The 19154-nt window shown below is 44.6% G+C and overlaps 1 protein-coding gene across 2 annotated transcripts in view; it reads right to left on the bottom strand.

Moving 5' to 3' along the window:
* RAI2 (retinoic acid induced 2) overlaps nt 1–3392 on the bottom strand; it is a 59950-nt gene extending 56558 nt beyond the window's left edge. Inside the window, exon 1 of one of the 2 annotated variants that reach the window (XM_070502536.1) lies at nt 3074–3392. The gene's annotated coding sequence lies outside the window, so the exon portion shown is untranslated. Of the gene's footprint in view, nt 1–2485; nt 2891–3073 lie in introns of those variants that run through there. The other variant, XM_014832531.3, reaches the window with a different exon arrangement.
* Nucleotides 3393–19154: the final 15762 nt, after the last annotated feature.

Here is a 19154-nt window from a genome sequence, read left to right on the forward strand (position 1 = left end):
GTAGCTGCGCTGCCTCACTGGCGGGCTTTTCCTCTGCAGTTGGTACCATATTTTGTGAATGGGTAGGGGCTGAGGACTCTGGCCTTTGGGAGAAATAAATAAGAGACTTGGGGGAGGCGGAGAGGGACATGTTGCCCCTTTAAATCATAACCAGCAGTCTGGAATCAGACGCGCGACTGGAAATGTCTCTGAGCCTCAGACTCCTTATCTGTAAAATAATGCCTCCATCACATCATGGTTTCCCACATGTGAAGTGTCTGGCAGACAGAGGGCAACAACAAATGGTAATCCCCTTCCCAATTTATATCCCCCCATCACCCTCCTCCCCCAAATCTAAGCTTAGGGAAGGAGCCAGAGAACAGACACTTGCTATTTTCCTATTGCAGATTCAGAGCACGCTATGTGGATATCTCCACGTACAGAATACCTCCATTCTGGGTCAAATGGATTTGGAGAGGCTGGTCCTATCTAGTCTTTGGGTCATTATAGCTAGAGCTATATCTGTCTCCTGGTGCTGTAGCAGTCCCGGTAACACCTCGTCACACACCTCCCAGCCTTTTTCTTTCTTGCCTTTCAGAGGCCCTGTCTTGGTGGCTCCGTTTTCTGGCTACAAGACTTTTTATTTCACAGTTCTTGCCCAACTGCCCACCAACCAAGTTCTCACACTGGCAACTGGCATCACCTGAAAAGCTGTTTTTTCATTTGTTCCTGAGATGGGCAGGTTTTCCAGGGCCAAACCTCACTGAGAGAGGTCTGGGGTTTCTTTGCATAATAAAGGACCCCCCTGGGTGGCTGAACGGTCTCAGAGGCTGGTGCCAAAGCAGCCAGTACCCCAAGTTCCAGTCTGACTCAGCTCACAGAGCTGGGCTGCCCTGCGGATGCCTCTAGTGGGCATCTGTCAGGATGAGATGCAAGTGCCCACTTGCAGGATATTGTGTGTGTGGTGGCGGGTGTGGGTTTGGGGGTGGGTGGGTGGTTTCTCTGGGCTTCTAAGGGGCAGAGAAACTAGGATGCCACCAGGCTTATGATTCTGTGCCTTGTAGCCACCCTCGGCTTCTAAAAGCGGCACAGCCCCCCATGTTCCCCTTTGAGAAGGAAACACCAAGGACAAAACAGTGGGTGGGGGCATAGTGCTGCTCTGGCAAGTGCCTCCCACCCACTAGCCTCCCCACTGTCCTCCTCCTACACTGCCACCCTCTACTGTAACAAAGGCATATCACAGCACATTTTCAAAGTTATCAGAAGTCTCTTGGTCAATCAACAAACGATTCTGATGACTCAAAAGGAGGAAAAGAGACATCTCGAAAACAGTGGGAAAGATTCGCTGGGAAAAGCACAGAAAACCTTGCCCGCTGCATGCAAGGCTAAGAATTGTTTTCTCCCTGCTGGCTGCTTTTCTCTCTGTTCTAAAGAGGAGCTTCCAAGAACCAGCTAAATAAAAGGATCACACCAGAGGATGAGAGATAATGCTAAACCAACAAAAACAAAGACCCAAATGAAACAGAGCGAGCCATGAGAATCCGCGGTTATCAAAACTTTGTTTGGTCGTATCTATTTATCATCGCTGCACACTGGGGCTCTGCAGAATATCATTCTGTTGATGTCACTTATCCTCAGCAAAATATTTACACATCCTTAAAAACACCAGATGAGGGGGGCTGGCCCGCGCACTGCCGCAAGCCGTCCCTCAAGCCCCATCGCTGAGTTCTGGGCAGACCGTGAGGTGGGGGTACGACGGAGGGTGGCTCCAGCGGGCACAGGTAAGAGCCACAGTCAGTTCTGGGAACGCGGCCACCCGGGCGCTGTGACCTGCCCTGCCCACGTCTTCCCTACCTGACTCTGCAAGAAGCAGCCACATCCCCGATATGGTGTCAGCGCCTCCTCCTCCTCCCCCTGCCTTTCTCATTGATTAAGTTCTCAAACCATTGTTAAAGCCGGGTTGCTTTTCCCTGGAAAACTGGGCTGAATTCATTAAGCTTCGCCCTGCCACAAAAGGAATATTCATAAAAGTTTGGCAGGCAGAAAGGGAGGCTGACTGCGTGCCATGGGGTGGGTGACAATTCGCTCCTCCAAAGCCACCTTCTCCCTCCATGCCCCATCCCTCTCTTCGTCGTGCCCCAAACCTACTCCAGGGACTTCGGATAGGGAAACACAAAGCAGCAGCTGTTTGGCAACATTTCTACCCCTCGCCGGCAACTGTGGTGGGATGCCATTTCCCCACCCAGGCGGAGCTTATCCTGAACAATAGTCGGGCTTTAAACAGCAAACAAGCAAACACACAGAGCACAACCCCAACCCCGAAAAAGCCAACGCGGAGAGAAGCAAGAACTCCCTCCGCGGCAAAGGGCACGGCTGAAACGCACGCAAAAATGCAGCGAGAACGCTGCTCTGTGCCTACAATGGCAGAAAGCCCGAGCTGGTGCGGCCACCCCGGGGCTGGGCACTGGGGGGCACACGGTCTCCTGGGGCGCCGACGCACACTCACCCGGCTCCGGGACGATGCGGGGCTGGCCGAGCGTCACAAAGACGAGCCCAGTGCGATCTGGCAAAACCTAACTTTCCACCCGGCTCGCCAGGGCCGCCAGATACGTCAACAGAATCCATCTTTCGAAGGGCCTGGAAGGCGCCGGGTTTTCCGGGCCGGGGCAGAGCGGCGGAGCCAGAGGCGGCCCGGTGCGGTGCCCGGGCGCGGAGTCCGCCGCGCGCCGCCCTCTGCGCCCAGTGCCAGCGCCGGTGGCGGCCCGAAACCCACTTCGGGGCCCCCGCCCCGCCGGCCGGCGCCGCCTCCCCGGCCGTCCCCGGCCCCGCCAGCCAGAGCGCGGCGCCGGGAGCAGGAGCGGGGCCCGGGGACGCCGCACGGGTGGCGGCCTCGGCCCGCGTCCCCGCCCCCGCCCGGCCCTCCCCGCTGGCCCCGGCCTCCGGGCGCCGTCCTGCCCCCGGGAGCAGGCCCCTCCCCGGGCGCCGGGCCCCGCCAGGAGCGCCCAGCCCGGCGCGCCCCCTGTGTCCCGGTGGCAGGTCCGCGCGGGGAGGGTGGGGGGGACCCTGGCCCGCACGGGGGCGCCGCGGCCGCTACCTCGCAATCGCGGCCGCCGCCTCCAGGAAGCCGCGGGGTGGTTGCGGGTGCGGGAACTCTCCGGTCTGGCCTCGCCGCCCGCCGCCTGAAGGGGGTGCGCAGCGGTGGGAGCCGCCGTCGCCGCTGTCACCTAGCCGCTGTCGCCGCCGCCGGTTGTGCGTGAGCGTGTGTGCGCCTGTGTCCGGGCGAGTGTGTGTCTGCGTGCGGCGCCCGGCCTTTACTATATACACCAAGGGGTGGGAGGAGGCGGGGAAGGGGAGGGCTTGGGGGAGGTGGCGGAGGAGGGGGAGCAGGAGGGGGGCGAAAGGGTACCCAAGGAGGCGGCGGCTGAGGAGGGACAGGTGATCTCGCCCACGGAGAGGGCGTGGCTGTGGGCGGTGCGGGGTGGCAGGAGGAAGGGGCGCCCGGGACGCGGGGGGGAGGGGGCCGCCGGGGAGGACCAGTGGAGCGGGGACCCTGCTGCCTCTCAGCGCGCTGGGGACCATTCCAGACCCCAGGATGAAGAGGAGAGAGAACAGAGCCCAGGAGGGAGGAAGTGGCTTGCTGATGGAGACGGGAGAGGTGGCAGGGGCCCAGGGATCACCTCTCAAAATGCCAGTTGTGATAGAGGTAGAAGATCCTTCTCACAAGGTGTGAGATTATTAAAGGTAAAATTAGTCCACGGATATCATCTCATTTCCACACACCTGCCTGACAGATGATTCATTTGTTAATCTGACTTACATTTATTAAGCACCGTGTGTTTGCCAGACACTGGGCTAAGAACTGGAGTTACAGAGATGATGAATACACGATTGCAAGCCAGTAAATAAATAATAGGTATCAGTAGTACCATTGATCATTTAAAAATAAAATAGAAAACCTGAATACTATAAATGTTTTAAGACAGCAAAGGAAGCAACTACATTGGTTTAATTAATCTCTAAAGATGTAAAGATTTTTTTGGGGGGGTAATCAAAACAGGATGAAGATATTTGAGAGAGAATGGCAGAGCAGAAATTAATGAGAGCAGAGAAAGCAGTCCAAATCTAGCCATCCTTTGCATCTTCTAACCTCCAGTCCCAACACTTTGAGTAGTAACCATGACTTCCCTCTTGTAGAATTTGGGGTGGCCAGGCCAGAGTCTGAAATACATAGAGAGCAGCCTGGAAAGTTTCTAATTAGTATGGGAACCTGAACTTGTGTTTGAAAACTTCTGTTCTAACCTTGTGTTGCAAGCACAACGTGGTCAAAACCAGGGCCACATTAGGACTTTCGTGGGCACTTGGCCCTTGTGGACTCCTTCCTCCATAAAAAAATAGTAAAAATTACAGTTTACAGGGCCTGCCTGATGGTGCAGCCGTTAAGTTCGCACTTTCTGCTTCGGCGGCCTGGGGTTCGCCGGTTCGGATCCCAGGTGTGGACATGACACCCCTTGGCAAGCCATGCTGTGGTAGGTGTCCCACATATAAAGTAGAGGAAGATGGGCACGGATGTTAGCTCAGGGCCAGTCTTTCTCAGCAAAAAGAGGATTGGCGGCAGATGTTACCTCAGGGCTAATCTTCGTAAAAAAAAAATTACAGGTTACAATTGCATTGGTGTAAAGACCAATATATTACTATTATACATTAAAACATTTTCTTCGACATAAAAAATCACTTTTTTTCTGATTTGAAAAGAAATTAAAACATTTCCGTGGGCTCCTAAAAGTATTGTGGGCCTCAGGCACTGGGCCTACTGCCTGCAATGGAGAAGTCAGCCCTGGTGGTACTATTCCTCGAGACTGGATTTCCTCTTTTGAAAAAGAAGAGTTAAATTTAGAAGTACCCAATCGACATAGAGGCAGAAAGACACACGGTGCAAGTTTAAGAATTGATAATAACGAATATCATCAGAAAGTACCAGTTTCTACGTGTTTGAATCAGGCTCTTGGGGTTTTAAGTCAGCTCCAAGTAATTAATGATACCTGTGGAAATATTTGTCTGTGCACGTGTCTTCGACCACTTCAGTAACCAAAGCCTTCCTCGATAGATCTCATAACTGTTCTGAGTCCTTGGGTCAGGTATGTGAGGTCTCGGTTGCCAGGACCTAGCCTGACTACAACTAAAGACACAGCTGGGCAATTATAATTGGGCAAGTTCATGGATGAAAGATCCATAAAGGTTTTGTGTGTGTTGAGGGGTATGTGTGTATAAGGTAGGAACTGATATCCTGGAAGGCAATTACTAGCCTATTTCTTTTGTTGGCCTCATCACCACCCTGGGTTAATGTTTGATCCTCCTTGGCAGTTGTGATTCATATTTGCTGCCCTTTGAGGTGCTTATGTTTTCAGGAAAGTCTATATTGATTCAGATTAATACATAATAAACAGGCATCCTGGCCCCCATTCCCAAAGAAATGTACAGTGGCACCCCTCTGTATTTTCATTGTGGCTGCCATTTCAGAGAGCAGGGAAAAAGAAGAATCCACAAAAAGAGGGTCTGGATTGAGGGGAGGAGATGCTTTAGGACAGGAATAGGATATTGATATGGAAGAATTGTATTCATCTGGTTAAATGGATGCCTAAGAAAATGAAGGGAAGAAGTGACATGCCTCAACAGTAGGAAAGAACCAAAATAATCTTCCAAGGTTGCTCAGGGTGATTTTTGAGATCTGTAATTCTAATAATTGGTGATTTTAAATAAGGACTCAAGAAATTTCCCCTCTCAGATCTGATTATTTTATCTATGTCCTGCTTTTCTAATACATCTCCTCATAATGTACTTTTCACATACTTGCCAGACAGATGATTCATTCATTTATCCAATGAACATCTATTAAGTACCTGCTGTATGCCAGTCATTGAGCTAAGGACTGCCACTAGAGAGAAGGTTAACATATGGTCGCTGATCCCAAGGAGCTCACAGGCCAGTAAATAAACTGTTAGTAATACAATGTGACACTCTGTGGTACGTGAGGAGTTATAAAATGGGCTAGGTGAACACTGAAGGAGTGGGCCTATCCCTGTACTGGGAAGGGGTAGGGAATGGCATAGAGCAGGGCAGTCAGAAAAGTTTGCATAGAGATGTTGACAAGAGGTGAGCGTTGAGAGATGAACGGGAGCTTTTCAAAGTAAGGGAAAGGCGTTACAAGTTAAGGCAACAGCAGGCACCAAAGCTCGGATGCAAAGCATATTCTGGAGGCTGCAAAGATTTGTGAGGCTGGAGTAGAGGCTGTGAAGAATAGTAGGGAAGGACGGAGGATGCTAGGGGTCAGTTGAGGTCCCTGGTCTGTCCTGTAAAGGAGCTTTCTCTTGTAGTCAATGGGGAGCCATTGAAGGACTTTAAGCAAGGAAGTGGCCAGGAAAGATTTGGGTCGAGGAATGGATCGCTCTGGTGGTGGGTGTGAAGGGTTGATTGGAGCAGGGTGAGACTGCAGCAGGGAGACCAGGTGAAAGACACTGTGGCTAGGATCAGAGTTTGAGTCAAGGTAGTGCCAGCAGAGATAAAGGGTAGGAACTTGAGTCAAGTGGTACTCAGGATGTAGAATCAACAGGACTTAGTGTTGGAGGAAACAGTAGTAGGGTGCCTGATACCTGGCTTTCTGAATCAGGTGACAGGGTAGGCGGGGATGTGGTCACTGAGATAGAGGTCCCTAGGAAGAGAAGCAGATTTGGGGCTGAAGATGATGAATGTTGTAGGTTTCCCCATAAACAGAGCCTGAGACAAGGATTCCAGTACAGAAAGTTGATGTGGAAGGTAAAGGAAACACTGATAGGGAAGTAGGGAAGTGAGACCAAGGGGCAGCAGCCAATAGGAGGCATGTTATCAAGGCCAATTACCACTGTGGGCAACTGGAGATTAATCCTACGGGCAAACTCTTTGACATGATGCAAAACACTCATTTCAGAATTGTCCCACTCAAGAGGTAAGTAAGTTGGTTGAGGGCTGTGTAGGGGGTGCTAATTTTCCAGCAATGCCAGCCAGCCACCCAGCATAGGCAAAGGGTTGTTCTCAGGTACAGAGAGAAGAAACTGGCAGCTGGATGTCTGTGGAGCACGTTGAAATGGTAGCAGCCCAGAGATTGCGTGGGGCACCATCAGTGTCTGCTCCAGGGAGTTCTGGTTAGGACACCTTGATTGGGAAGTGCCTATTAGCAGCCACAGAGAGAGGTCCAGTAGGCATCTGCAAGAGCTGGTCTGGAGTTCAAACTCTAAGCTGGAGACCTAGATTTGGGAGTTGTTGGGTCCTGGCTGTTGTTAACCAGTGGGTGTTGATGAGCTTTGCAAAAGACATATGTGACTTGAGTTGGTGGCTGAGCCCATCACCCTGGGGCATGCCAGCATGATTTGATCTGACCTGCATGAACACTGTTGTGGTTTTCTCTAGGGGTTCTCTAGGGGTTCCTGGAAGCCCTGAAGTTGTAGACGCCAGTTTAGTGCTCATGGGTGTGAATGTGTCTGGGGGAAAGGGTCCATTGCTTTCCAGAAATTCTTAAGGAGTCTATTTTTTACTGAAGTTGAATAATGTATTTTAAATGGAAACTCTTTTAAAAAAATTTAGTGGTCAATAATATTTACTGGATGCTTGAGTGATTGAGTGAGGCAGGCATTTGAAAACATAATCACAATGCAAAGGGATAAATGCTGAAAAAAGTGCAAGGGGTAATTAAAGCACAAAGGATTGAAATCAACCCCAGGCTTGGAGAAAGAGGATGAGAAGCATTCAGAGAAACAATCCAGCGAGAACGACCTTTTTACCTGAGGAATATTCAGAGCCCACAGGGAAAGGTTTTGACCATTTTAATAGAAGAAACTTCTAATGTGGTCTGCATAGTGGCTTCGGTATTCTTTATTTGGAGATTTCATATGAACTGTATTATGCCAAGATTTTATCCAAAGGGCATAATAGAGTTCATATGAAATCTTTTCTAATTTTAACAGACTGAATCAAAGGATATGTGAGTTGGTCCTTCAGTTAGGCAATCAACAAGCGTGTCCCGAACAACCATTACTTTACAGTAGTGAGCTACAGGCTAGAACACATAGAGTAGTAAGTACCGTCCCTGCCCTGCACCGAAGTCTCTCAGAGTCCAGGTGTAGCTCTGTCTAGTCTCACAATCAGGAGAGCATTTGATTTCAGAGGATTTTGAGAAATTGTCAAGAGTAAGAAGCAGGCTCATTATAAAGGGCTTTGTTTGTGGCTTCTCCACTCTGCATTCCCCATTCCTCTTTCCTAATAGATCCCTAATGTTAGGCATCCTTCCCTCTCCTATGAAACCACGTACCTTAGAATTCGATCCTAGCTTTAGGATGGGCTCTGTTTGATGTGGGGCAAATTGCATCCCTCATGCTATAATTTGGGCCAAATAGATGAGAGGAGAGGCTTGCTGGAGGCTTTCTGGGTAAGTTCTTACTCTTCCAGGAGAACATCCCTCCTTCTCCCAATGGACACAAAGATAGTGTAACTGGATTTGTGCCTGGCAGCAAAAACACAGTGGAGGTAACCACATAACTGATTGTCTAAACTGGGACAGTATTGAGGGTGCAAGGGGTGCTATTACTAATTATGCCGGGGCAAAAGGCATAAACTGAGTCTTCCTCAAAAACCAGGATGGATGGTTACTGTGATGCTAGGAGCCAGGCCTAGGAGGGAGCTGATGCTCAAGGCAGCACAACAAACATAGAGAAAGAGCCTAGAACTGCGTGATGTTATTGAACTGATAGAGCAACCAACCCCCTCTGGAGCCACCAGAACTTGCACTTTCTGTTACAGAAATTATTACACTGCTTAATAGGTTAAGCTTCTTTGAGTCTCTATTAGCTGCAATTGAAAGCATCCTAAGACATGCATGCAGTTACAGGTTTGGTTTTATTTGGTTTGGTTTTAGTCCCAGATGCGGTAAGGGCTGTTCTGGAGTCAAGAGATCTAAGAAAAGCAGGTGGAGGGAGGAAGCATGTCGGGAATTGATATTCTGATCTGACTTTAAAGATGAGGGAAGGAAGTCCTCTAAACCAGCCCGTGGTGGAAGCGCGCGGTTGCGCTGCATCTGGATGGCCCGCTGTGCGCGCGGTGGTTTGCATTCTAGCAGCCCCTTGGAGGCACGCTCCTGCCTCCGACAAAAGGCTGAGACTCCTGTGCCCAGTGTCAGGAGAGTCTCTTTCTATCTCCTGCTCACTCACTGCTCTGTCTGAGCGGCTTTGAACCCGCTCTGTTCTCTCTCTGGACTTGGATCCTTTGTACCAGCAGGAGCCGGCTTCCCCCTTATGTCTCGTCTTTCTGACTCGACTGTCAACATCAAGGGGGGAGCCACGGCTCACATCTCCCACAGAATCGACTTCAGTTCTCCTTATATCAGAGGCCTTCAATAAGTAATGGTTAAATTCATGATTATCTCCCCTCACGTTTGTGCTTTCGTCTCTTATTCCTAAGGAGCGTCAGTCTCCTTTATCTTGTACAAGACTCACAACCGTCAAATGCACTTGCCTTTTCCGTGTGGACGGAGGATGTGGACAGAGTGGGTTTGGGGTTGGAGCCGTGTGACTGTCACCTGAGGCTATCAGGGTTTGTCCAAGTCAGTGGAGAGCCCTGTACAAGCCAAGTGAGAAGCCAGCTTGCACGAGACAGAGGAGAGTGCATATTCATCACCAAGAAAGGACCAGAAACAAAAATTACAGCTGGGAGAGAGATTTGGAGTCAGGGGCAGGACATAATAAGGCAGTGGATCTGGGTTAAGTGGAAAATAGACCCAGATTTGCTTTCGGAGAGGTGAATTATCTTGCTGGGTGGGATGACAGAGCAGCTCTGGCCTGAGTGTGGTTGAGATGCTGGCACATAAAGGACTGAGGATAAGCTAGCTCAGAGATGACCCCACACGACTTGGCCTTCCAACGAGGAAATGATGTTTGAAGAGGTTGTTGCAGAAGAACTGGACACACACACACACACACACCCCTTTCCACCTGCCAAGTCCTCTTCTCTTTCCAGGGATCAGACTTGCGTTTTTTGTTTTCTTAAAAATTCATTCACAATGAGTCAGATTGATCTCCCAGTAAGAAAGGAAAAATCGGCAAAGTTGCCCTGGAGTAAGGAGCATTAACAGTTAAAATATATCCAAAACAATCATAAAAAATAACTGCTGAGACACTCCAAGGCAGGAGTGTTCATCTTAAAGGGAACAACAATCAGTGGCCCCTAAATATCCCCAGTCACTGAAAACCACAGTCCCCTGTGCCTGGCCCTGTGGCAAGGGCAAGATTCTACCTCTGCAATTGGGGAAAAAGAGGTACTGAGAACTTTCTCAGCCACCAAACCCACCGGCTGTTGGAAGTGATTACCTCCTCCATAGATACGACCTATCCGACCTGGCTAGCACACAGTTTGTAAGCAGATGAGAAGGTGGCTGTCAATTCCACAAAAGGTCCATGCCACAGATGCATTGCACGCTCCTGCAACCTTCAGTGTGTGGATGGCCCATCAGATTTGTTTCGATTCACGCACTGCGAGTCTCTCCAACGTAACTAACAAGGTTTCCGTTGCTATAAGTTCAAGGCGTAAAAGGAGTTGACAAGGTCATTCATTTTTGAACAGGACATCGATGTATAATACAGAATGAACTTCATTTCATTTTTCTTCAGCAGGGAGAATTTCTCAAATTATAGAATTTTGTGAACAGAAGAATTTTATAGAAGAGGAAAAGAGAGCAGGAGTAAAATCTCTCTTGTAGGGTGGCGAGTGGCTTTTATTGCCGTCCTCTGCATTTGAGGCCTCTCTGTGCCAGGTCAGCACCCAATTGCTCACCATCGGCCCCTGCTTACCTCAGCCCCTCCCAGGTGAATCTCTGATGCTCTTCACCCCTGGGATTATCCCTGCCCAATTTCTGAGCCAGACCACCAGTGTGTTGGGTCTGAGATGAAGCTGATTTCTCACATCTAAACTCCTTATGTTCTGAGGCATCACTCAGCCATGGAGCCACAACGTTCTCCAGTGGTCTTCCCTAGGACCCCCTCCCACATTGGCCCCAGCCCTAGCATTAGGCTTCTGGGTCTGTCTTTCTGCACAGCTCTCACACCCTCCATTGGAAAGGTAGCTCCACCACCTGACTCCACTCTCCAAACTGCCCCCATCAATCTCTGATGTCCACATTGCTGTCTGCATGGGATAGAGTTGGTTTCTCATTCACTGACGTCCTGCCTTAAAGGATCTGTCCCCAAACTTGACAGGAGTGTTGCATAAATTGCAGACCTGGATTATCTCTTTCACTCCTTCTATTAGATGGGTCCTTGTTAGAGATTTTTAGTGGCTGTCTTTTTTTTTTAAGAACAGACATTTTACTTGCAAATAGAGGTGACCTTTTAAAAAATACAACATTATTGCTTTAGAAAATATTCGTGGTTAATGTAGAAATACTGTAGACTACATATGATTTATTCTTTAAAAAATGATTTTTTGGGGGGCGGGCCCCATGGCATAGTGGTTAAATCTGGTGCACTCACCTTCAGTGGCCCGGGTTTACAGGTTCGGATCCCAGGCACAGTTCCACACCACTCATCAGCAATGCTGTGGCGGTGACCCACATACCAAAATAGAGGAGGATTGGCACAGGTGTTAGCTCAGGGCAAATCTTCCTCAAGCAAAAAAAAGAGGAAGGTTGGCAACAGATGTTAGCTCAGAGTGACTCTTCCTCACCAAAAAAAAAAAAAAAGGTTTTTCATTATAACATCCGTTAAAAATTAAATATAAGTGATATAAGTGTAAAAAGCTCTTCTTTCTTCAGTATAAACATTCAATCATAAATCACTCCGAATGATCTGTATATTCCCAAGTTTTTCTTTTTATAGCATTTACCCAAGTGAAATAATATTACATATGGTTTTAGTCCTGCTTTTGTCTCTTAATATCTTCAACGAATAAGTGTTTCCCATAGCATTCTGATATTAGATAATCACAATAAACATTTTCAATGGTTTAATAAACAATTTTATTAAGTAGATTTATCACCATATACTTATCTTTTCCCCTACAGTTGGAAGTTTAGGCTATTTCCAAATTCTGCAGTTGTAAAGAACACTGCAATTCATATCTTTGTGTATATCAATGTTCCCCATTAATAATTATTTCTCAGACTAAATACACAGCTGGAATATTTCTGGGGCGGACACAGAAACATTTACATGTTGCCAAAGTGATTTTAAAAAGGATGTTCCACTTACAACTCCAAATATGAGCTCTGACACTACTTGCCTTATGAGTACTCACCAGCCTAGGCCAAAATATTTATCTCATTTCGTTATAAACTATATTTCACTGATTACTAGGGAGGTGGGCCATTTTTATTTGTGTGCTTTCTACTTGTATACCTAAGGGAATTGTCAATGTGTTGCTTTCACTCACTTATTAAATTTCATACTTTTGCATCTTATTTGTGTGTATGTGTCTCTTATTTAATACAAAATAAATGTATGTCATAATAGCAACAAGCAAATCCCAGAAGTGGAATGGCAGGATCATATGGTAGTTCTATTTTTAATTTTTTGAGGAACCTCCATATTTTTTCCCATAGTGGCTGCACCAATTTACATTCCCACAGTGCAGAAAGGTTCCCTTTTCTCCACATCCTCACCAGCATTTGTTATGTCTTGTCTTTTTTATAATAGCCATCCTAACAGGTGTGACGTGATATCTCACTGTGGTTTAGTTTTGCATTTCCCTGATGATTAGTGATGTTGAGCATCTTTTCATGTACCTGTTGGCCATCTGTATATCTTCTTTGGAAAACTGTCTGTTCAGGTTCTTTGCCCATTTTTAAATTGAGTTATTTGTGTTTTTTTCTATTGAGTTGTACAAGGTTTTTAATATATTTTGGATGTTAACTTGTTATATACCTCAGATATATGGCTTGCAAATATATTCCCCCAATCCATAGGTTGCCTTTTCACTTTGTTGATGGGTTCCTTTGCTGTCTAGAAGCTTCTTAGTTTGATGTAATCCCACTTGTTTATTTTTGCTTTTGTTGCTTGTACTTTTGATGTCATATCCAAAAAATCATTGCCACGACCAATGTCCAGGAACTTTTCTCCTGTGTTTTCTTCTAGGAGTTTTATGGTTTCAGGTCATGCATTTAAGTCTTTAATCTATTTTAAGTTAATTTTTGTGTATGGTGTAAGATAAGGGTCCACTTTCATTCTTTTACACGTGGATATCCAGTTTGCCCAGCGCCATTTATTGAAGCAACTATCCTTTCCCCACTGTATGTTCTTGATGCCCTTGTCAGAGATTAGTTGACCATATATGTGGATTTATTTCTGGACTCTATTATGTTCCATTGATCTATGTGTCTGTTTTTATGCCAGTACCATACTGTTTTGATTACTGTAGCTTTGAAATATAGTTTGAAATCAGGAAGTGTGATGCCTCTAGCTTTGTCCTTCTTGCTCAAGATTACTTTGGCTATTTGGGGTCTTTTGTGGTTCCATTTATCCCTGGGATGCAAGGATGGTTCAGCATATACAAATCAATAAATGTGATATACCACATTAAAAATTGAAGGATAAAAACCATATCATCATATCAACAGGTGTGGAAAAAGCATTTAACAAAATTCGACATCTTTTTATGATAAAATCAACAAATTAGGTACAGAAGGAATGTACTGCAACATAATAAGGGCTACATAAGTCCACAGTTAGTATCATACCCAACAATGAAAAGCTAAAAGCTTTTCCTCTAAGATTAGGAACAACACAAGGGTGCCCACTCTCACCACTTCCATTCAACCCAGCACTGGAAGTCCTAACCAGAGCAATTGGGCAAGAAAAAGAAATAAAAGGTGTCCAAATCCAAAAGGAAGACATTAAGTTGTCTCTGTTTGCAGATGACATGACATGGGGATACTGTTTTTGTTAGATCTCTTGACAGTCCAGTCAGAAAGACAAGACATAAGGGGGAAGCCGGCTCCTGCTGGTACAAAGGATCCAAGTCCAGAGAGAGAACAGAGCGGGTTCAAAGCCGCTCAGACAGAGCAGTGAGTGAGCAGGAGATAGAAAGAGACTCTCCTGACACTGGGCACAGGAGTCTCAGCCTTTTGTCGGAGGCAGGAGCGTGCCTCCAAGGGGCTGCTAGAATGCAAACCACCGCGCGCACAGCGGGTCGTCCAGATGCAGCGCAACCGCGCGCTTCCACCACGGGCTGGTTTAGAGGACTTCCTTCCCTCATCTTTAAAGTCAGATCAGAATATCAATTCCCGACATGCTTCCTCCCTCCACCTGTTGTTAAATTTATTAGTGTAAATTGTTTGTAGTTTATCTTTTTAATGTCTAATAAGATCTGTAGTGGTATCCTCTGTTTCATTTCTGGTATTGGTGGCATTTCTTCTCTATTTTCATTTTTATCAGCTGTACTAGAACTTTATCAATAATATTTTATTTTTTATGAACTAGCATTTTATTTCATTAATTTGTACTATTATTTTTCTACTTCAGTTTTATTTATTTTTGCTTTATATTATTTCCTTCCTTCTGCTCGCTTTGGGCTTATTTTACTCTTTTTTCCCTAGTTGCTTGAGACAGGACCTTAGGTTATTGATTTGAGACCTTCCTCTTTTCCCCCATAAATCTCCCTCTCAGCAGTGCTTTAGCTGCATCTCACATATTTTCTTATGTTGTGTTTTCATTTTCATTTGTTTGCATGTATTTTTTTATTTCATTGGAGACATCCTCTGACACATTAGGAGTGTGTTGCTTAATTTCCAGGTGTTTAGAGATTTTCTTGTTCTTTTTTTCCGTTAGTGATTACTAGTTTGATACCATTATGATTAGAAAACATGCTGTGTATGATTTCAGTTCTTTCAAATTTGTTGAAATTTGTTTTATGGTTTTGTGTTTCTTGGTGATTTCTACATGGATGCTTGAAACAAAATGTGTATTCTGGCTGTTGTTGGGTGGAGTGTCTTATATATGTTAATTAGATACTCCTGGTTAATTTTGTTGTTCAGGTCTTCTATATTCTCTCTGATTTTCTGCCCAATAATTCCTCAGTCACTGAGAGGGAGGTGTTGAAGTCCCTGACTATAATTGTGAACTGGTCTGTTTCAACTTTCAGCTCTATTAGTTTTTGCTTCATTCATTTTGAGGCTCTGTTGTTCGGTGCATACACAGTTAGAATTGTTATAGATAATTGGTGATCTTTTCATCATTATGTAATATCCCTCTCTGTCTCTGCTAATTTTCTTTTATCTGTAGTCTACTTTATCTGACGTTAATATAGCCTCTCCCAATTGTTTTAATTAATGTTTGTATAGTAGATCTGTTTCCATCCTTTTTCTTTCAACCTACCTATAACATTAAATTTGAAGTGAGTTTTTTTGTAAACTGCATATAGTTGGGTCATGTTTTTTAATTCATTCAACCAATCTCTGCCTTTTTATTAGTGCATTCAGACCATTTACATTTAAGGTGATTATTGATATATTAGAGCTTAAGCCTGCCATTTTATTATTTTTTTTTATTGTTTCCTCTTTTTCTCTTTTCTTGCCTTCCTATACATTACGTGCACATTTTTTTAGGAATCCACCTTGTATTGTTTATAGTGTTTTTGAATGTATTTCTTTGTATAGCTTTCTTAGTGTTTGCTCTAGGTATTACAACGTAAATATGTGATGTATCACAGTTTACCACATCAACATTTTCCCACTTCAAGTAAAGCATGGAAATCTTACTTCCATTTAGGTCCCTTTACTCTCATTGCTTTCAAATATCATTGGCTAAAGTATCAGATGGTGTTATAACTTTTGTTTCAATCATAAAATATAATTTATAAAATTTGTGAGGAGAAGGGTAGTCTATTGTATTCACCCATATGTCTGCTCTTTCTGTTGTTCAAGGAAGTAAACAATAAAGATTAGAGCAGAAATAAATGAAATAAAGACTAGAAAAACAATAAAAAAGATCAACTAAACTAAGAGTTGTTTTTTTGAAAAGATAAAAAACTTGACAAACTTTTAGGTAGACTAAGAAAAAAAGAGAAGACTCAAATAAAGAAAATTATAAATGAAAGGGGAGACATTACAACTACTAACACAGAAATACAAAGGATCATAAGAAACTACTATGAAAAATTATGTGCCAACAAATTGGATAACCTTGAAGAAATGGGTAAATTCCTAGAAACATACAACCTACCCAGACTGAATCATAAAGAAATAGAAAATCTGCACAGACCAATTATGATCAAGGTGTTTGAGTCAGTAATAAAAAACCTCCCAACAAAGAAAAACCCAGAAGCAGATGGCTTCACTGGTGGATTCCACCAAACATTTAAAGAAGAATTAATGCCAATCCTTCTCAAACTCTTCCAAAAAAGTGAGGAGGAAGGAACACTCCCAAACTCATTTTATTATGCCAGCATTAGCCTGATACCAAAGCCAGACAAGCACACTATAAGAAAAGAAAATCATAGGCCAATATCCTTGATGAACATAGATGCAAAAATCCTCAACAAAATACTGGTAACTGAATTCAATAGCACATTAAAAGGGTCATACACCATGATCAAGTGGAATTTACTCCTGGGATGCAAAGTGGTTCAACATACACAAATCAATAAGCATGATACACCACAATGACAGAATGAAGGCTAAAAACCATATCATCTCAATAGATGAAGAAAAAGGATTTGACAAAATTTGACATCCTTTCATGATAAAATCTCTCAACAAATTAAGTACAGAAGGAATGTATCCCAACATGACAAAGGCCGTATATGACAAGCCCATAGCTAACATCATACTCAAGGGTGAAAAGGTAACAGTTTTTCCTGTAAGATCAGGAATAAGACAAGGGTGCCCATTCTCACCACTTCAGTTCAACATAGTACTGGAAATTCCAGGCAGAGCAATTAGGCAAGAAAAAGAGATAAAAGGCCCCTAAATTTGAAAGGAAGAAGTATAATTGTCTCTGTTTGTAGATGACATGATCCTATATATAGAAAATCCTAAAGACTCCATCAAAAAACTATTAGAACTAATAAACAAATTTAGTAAAGTTGCAGGATATGAAATTAACTTTCTTCCTTCTCAATGCTTCAAGATTCCTTGTTTTTTCTTTTTTTTTTTTTTTTTGCTTAGGAAGATTTTCCCTGAGCTAACATCTGTTGCCAATCTTCCTCTTTTTTCTGGAGGAAGATTAACCCTAAGTTAACATCTGTGCCAATCCTCCTCTATCTTGTATATGGGTCACCACTACAGCATGGCTGATGAGCAGTGTAGGTCTGCACCCAGGATCCGAACCCACGAACCTGCGCCACTGAAGTGGACTGCGTGGAGCTTAACCACTATGCCACAAAGCCGGTCCCAAGATTCCTCCTTTTATAACTTCCTTTCTGCTTGAAGAACTTCCTTTAGCCAATGTTTGAGAGCAGGTCTGGTAGCAACAAATTCTCTTAATTTTTCTCTGTCTTGGAATGTCTTGATTCCCCTTCACACCTAAAGGAGATTCTGGGCTGGCAGTTCTTTCCTTTCAGAACTTGGAAAATATTGTACCACTTCCTTCTGTCCTCCATGGTTTCAGATGAGAAATCCACTGTCTTTCAGACTGGTGTTCCATGATAAGTAACGCATCATTTCTCTCTAGCTGCTTTCAAGATTTTATTTTTGCCTTTGGTTTTCAGAGGTTTAATTATGGCATGTCAATATGAATTTCTTTGAATATATCCTGTTTAGGGTTTGCTCAGATTCTCGTATGTGTGTGTTTCTTTTGCCAAATTTGGGGTGTTTATGTCCTTATTTCTTTTAAAATTCTTTCAGCTCCACTCTCTCTCTTCTTTTTTTCTGGGACTCCAACAATATGAATGTTGGATCTTTTCTTATTGTTCACAGGTCCCCAGGAGTCTGTTCATGTTTTTCCCAATCTATTTTCTGTCTTTTTCAGATTGGGTACATTTTAATAATCTGTTCTCAAGTTCATTGATTCCATCTGCTGCCATACTTACTCTGCTATTGAGTCTATCAAGCAAGTTTTAAAATCTTTGGTATCATAGTTTTCAGTTAGAAGATTTCCATTTCATTCTTTCTCATAATTTGTATTTCTTTTCTGAGGTCTTCTATTTTTTCATTTATTTCAAGAGAATTTTTTATTGCTTGTTGAAATTTTTTTTGTTATGGCTACTTTAAACTCCTTGTCAGATAATTCCAACCTCTGATTCATCTTCGTGTTGCCATCAGTTGATTGTCTTTTTTCATTCAAGTTGTGATTTTCCTGGATCTTGATATAATGGGTGATTTTCTATTGTATCCTGGACATTTTACTATTATGTTGTGAGACTCTAGGTCTTGTTTAAATCTTTTATTTTAGCAGGTAATCACCGGTTTACGTTTAGCATGCAGGTCCTGACCTTCTCTTGTGGAGTGTGGTTTGAATGCTAGCTTAATTTTCAGAGCCTTTGAAGTATTTTTTGTGTGCTTGGTTTATCTGGTGCTGCTGGGGCTCCTACTGGTCCCTGGTGATGCTGCCTGAAGGGCCAAAGGAGTTTCCCCAGGCAGGGACACCTGATGTCTCTGGGTGGAGGAAGGAAGTCTCTGGCCCCTAGGGGTATTGTGTGTGGCAGAGTCTCTCTTGCCAGTGCCAACCTGCCACTCAGTGTCTCTCAGCAAGGGAGGGGAGTCTCAGGTCTGGCAAGGGAGGCGTGCGCTTCCTTTAGCTGCTTGTTTTTAGTAGGGCTCCTGATCCTGCCAGTGCTGTCAGGCTCACCTGGTGTTGTCAGAGGGCCTACTGTTTGATCTGGTGGAGGAATGAGCCTACCTGGGCTGCCTAGTGTTGCTAGGTTGGGGATCTGAAATGCCAGGCCTGGGTTGCCTTCTTCTTTTGGGTGGCAGGGAGGGATGTAAGACATCCTGCTGCTGTGTTGTTCCTCCAGTCCTGGGATCCCAAACCAGCTCGCCTTCCTCTTCTCACCTTTCAGAGTGCTCTTTTGGTTGCCCCTCAAGTTCTTCCCAGGGTTTAAAGTTGTACTTAGCAGCAGGGAGCAGGGAGGAATGGGTCTAAGCCATCTTGTCCAGACCAAATTTTTTTTTTTTAGTTTTTAATTGTTTATTTTAAAACTAAAGAATAATTGAAGGAAATGATCATTAT

Source organism: Equus asinus, chromosome X (assembly GCF_041296235.1).
Source record: "Equus asinus isolate D_3611 breed Donkey chromosome X, EquAss-T2T_v2, whole genome shotgun sequence".
Taxonomy (NCBI): domain Eukaryota; kingdom Metazoa; phylum Chordata; class Mammalia; order Perissodactyla; family Equidae; genus Equus; species Equus asinus.